General features: G+C 42.9%; 1 protein-coding gene across 1 annotated transcript in view; it reads right to left on the bottom strand.

The window, feature by feature from the left end:
• The window catches only part of LOC109527098 (inactive dipeptidyl peptidase 10-like), a 73,225-nt gene that overhangs the window by 54,141 nt on the left and 15,740 nt on the right, over positions 1–3,344 (bottom strand). The window lies entirely within an intron of this gene.

Below are 3,344 nucleotides of genomic sequence, written 5' to 3'. Positions count from 1 at the left end.
ATTTCAAAGCGAAGAAAATGGATAACACGACGAAGAAAAAAATTGCTGAAGCCATAGCTAAATGTATGGCGACTGCATGCGAGCCTGTCAACATTGTCCACAGCTCGACTCAAGCTGAAATCATTCGCATTGCATCTAACGACTCCACTACGGATTGCCAGCGAGAGCCTCCATTACAAGCTGTGTACAGAGATTGTACGTAGCGGAGAAAACTAAGTTACACCAAGTGGGAGAAGACACTGTTTCGGGAGAGAAATAAGAGACTAGGTTGATGAGCCTCTGGTGAATGAAGAGCAGGCACTCTGTTCAGTTCGATGTATGCCACTGATGCGATTGTTACTTGCTTGGAACTATACTACTTGTGTGGAAGCTTACCGTGTTCCGTGTCCATATAAATAGTGGGGGTGGAGCTTCTCTGTGTTCGTCTGACAGCAACGGTGCGCTGACGCACGTCGAGAGTTCAGCAGTGCAGTCGTAGTGAAACAAAGGAAAGACATGATATTTTGGTTATTTATAGCAGAGGATGGTATAATTTTAATGGTCCGGCCAACTTGACATCTACCGAGGCCGAATGTGGCCCACAATATGAAATGAGTTTGACACCCCTGATTTAAATCAATTTTAACATGATTTTTTTATCGCGAGATTAATGCAGCAACATGCCACAGCGGATGTTACGTTGCTCTATAAATAAACCGGAAACAAAACAACAAGCGCGCTGCACAGGTCCATGCCCATGTCTGTTTTGCCAGCCATGGCAGCGTGAGACACCGAAAACGGATACTTAAAGGGTTTATGAATGGAAAGTTTACTTTTAAAAAGTTGCCAGATTGTTCCACTGACAAGACCAAAGTTACCTGTATGTTTTGCAGTCGTAAACTGAGCTATCGTAGCCTGTCAAATACATGTATGCCACTGACGCGATTGTTACTTGTTTGGAACTATTTTGTGTGGAAGGTTACAGTGTTCCGTGTCCATATAAATAAAGCGGGTGGAGCTTCTCTGTGTTCGTCTGACAGCGACGGTGCGCTGAGGCACCTCGAGAGTTCAGCGGTGCAGTGGTAGCGACCTAGCGAACACACTGAAAATAAAAAGTCTCCAGTGTTGTCATCTAACCAAGTGTAGTCATCCGAAATGATGTCTACAAAAAACCGTAGAGAGACTTCCGAGCAAGAAGGACCAACAGAATCAACATAGCCTGACTGCTGTGTTCAAAGCAAACTTGAGAAAAACGAAGTATGCAACCATGCCTTAAATCCACTATAGGCTGAGTACTAGTTTACCTTAGATGTGCACTTTATAATGTTATATTGCTCTGTTTTGAGTCCATAAAAAGAGCTGTTCAAGCAGCTGTTGTGTGACAAATTATGTTTTCACTGTTGTTGATGGACAGTAATATTGTGTGAGAGATTATGTGTGAATAACTGCTCCAAGTGAAAAATGTTCATGTAAAATTTAAAAATCGAAATTATTTCAGTAAATATTAGCATTTTGCACATAGAAAACTGATTCATGATTCCATGGTGATGAGAGCATTAAAATGGGGAAAAATAGGACAAAAAATATAAAAGGAAATTCAGAAACGATCAAAAATGCGTGAGTAATCACGATTAATTTTTAGTTCATTTGAGTTAATTATGACAGTCGCGTTTTTAATTAGATTAAATATTTTATATCGTTTGACAGCTCTAATATATATAATGCACATATACATATATACACACACACACACACACACACACACACACACACACACACACACACACACACCCATTCCTGTATATATGGAACTACATCAGCCAGTCATCAGTCTTAACTGCCTCGGTGAAAGGAGAAGCTAGTGATAGACTGAGGTGAGTTCTGCCGGCCTCTGGGGGCTCTGTTTCTCGCCACGCACCAGGTTCTACAATGTGGTCAAAATGGCACTAACATAGTCCCCTGGAGCATTGACAGGATAGGACATAGTTGCGTTGCTGCTGCTGCATTGAGGACTCCGGAGAGGATCAAAAGCACGACCGTCATTGAAATTAATCGCAGCCTGTGTTCACCAATGCTTTTGCATGTTGGTAGTGTTTCCGCCCTTAGACGAAATATAAATACAATTTGCAAGTACTGCAAATTGCCCTGTTACCATTCTTCGTTGTAAAAATTTTACTTTCAAGCATTAAGCACCATGTTTCTTGCTAGTACATTTGTCTCAACTGGAATTGACAAACGAATTGTTGACAAAAATGGCAAATGATGCCAAAGAATTGAAATTCTTGGAACTGTTTCACAAAACTAGAGCGCTTCCATCATCGCTTCCATCAGTAAATTTCACCTGTCTGCCAGTCCATCTGTCGTCACTTGGTCAGTCTCCACCCTAAAGAACCCACATCATTGTCAACTTTTGTTGTGCATTACTGCTCCCTTCTGAAATGGAGTGTGGTGTTACAAAATGTAAATTCCTAAACCTACTCTTTCCAAAAATAAAAATGGGAATTTAAAACTTAACTCACAGAACTTCTCTGCAAAAAATGTTGCGAGTGTTCAAAGCAACTTTCTTCCCTCCTAAGTCATTATTTCATTGCTTGCTGTCTTGCCTGCTTGACTACACTTCACATTCACTATGAGTCCAATAACATGCTCTGTTGTCTCTTTGGTGCATACCGCCACCTTCTGCACATACAGTCAGTGCGGCCCACTCAAGTAACAAACATACGTGAGAAAGGCAGGGCACATTTCCGTCAGTTGTTAGCAAAATGGGATCCATCATGACTTGACTCAGTTACATCCCTTTCCCATTGCCGCAAAACCACGGGTAAACACGCATTTTTGAGCAGTGGGAAAGGCTCACTCTCCAGTGTCGATCCGTGTCCACCAGCACGCCATGGGAGGCGGGTTGTGATCGCCTCCGCTCCGTATCGCTTGCAGTTTGAAAGCCTGCCACGGGAGCTGCCCGGTAATTACATGATGACATAGGGCGGTACGTGATGCGTCATAACATCGCGCGCCATCGGCCTCTTATATAGCACGCCCCCACAACAAAGCTAGGAGATCACCCCTTAAGCTGTTGGTAGCAATCCGCCATGTCCGCACAATATCGGAACAAAGGCTCTTCTCCTCCTTCTGTAACTTATACGACTCCTTTCAATTTCGGCCAAAAATTCACGTAATCTACATTGTCTCAGTAGTTGATCCTCCGCTGCTTTTTGACCATTTTGAGGACGGTAAATAGCATGATAAAAGAAAGAACACTCGCTTCCATGTTGCTTTGTTTACCACCAAGAAATCTCTCGCACTGTCATCTACGCAATCACAGCGTGGTGACGTAACCAGACGTAAAGTGGTGGAAGGGGTCGGGG

Source organism: Hippocampus comes, unplaced genomic scaffold (genome assembly GCF_001891065.2).
Source record: "Hippocampus comes isolate QL1 unplaced genomic scaffold, H_comes_QL1_v1.1 scaffold968, whole genome shotgun sequence".
NCBI lineage: Eukaryota > Metazoa > Chordata > Actinopteri > Syngnathiformes > Syngnathidae > Hippocampus > Hippocampus comes.
Note: the sequence above shows the minus strand (reverse complement) of the source record. Positions and strands in the feature narration are given on the sequence as shown.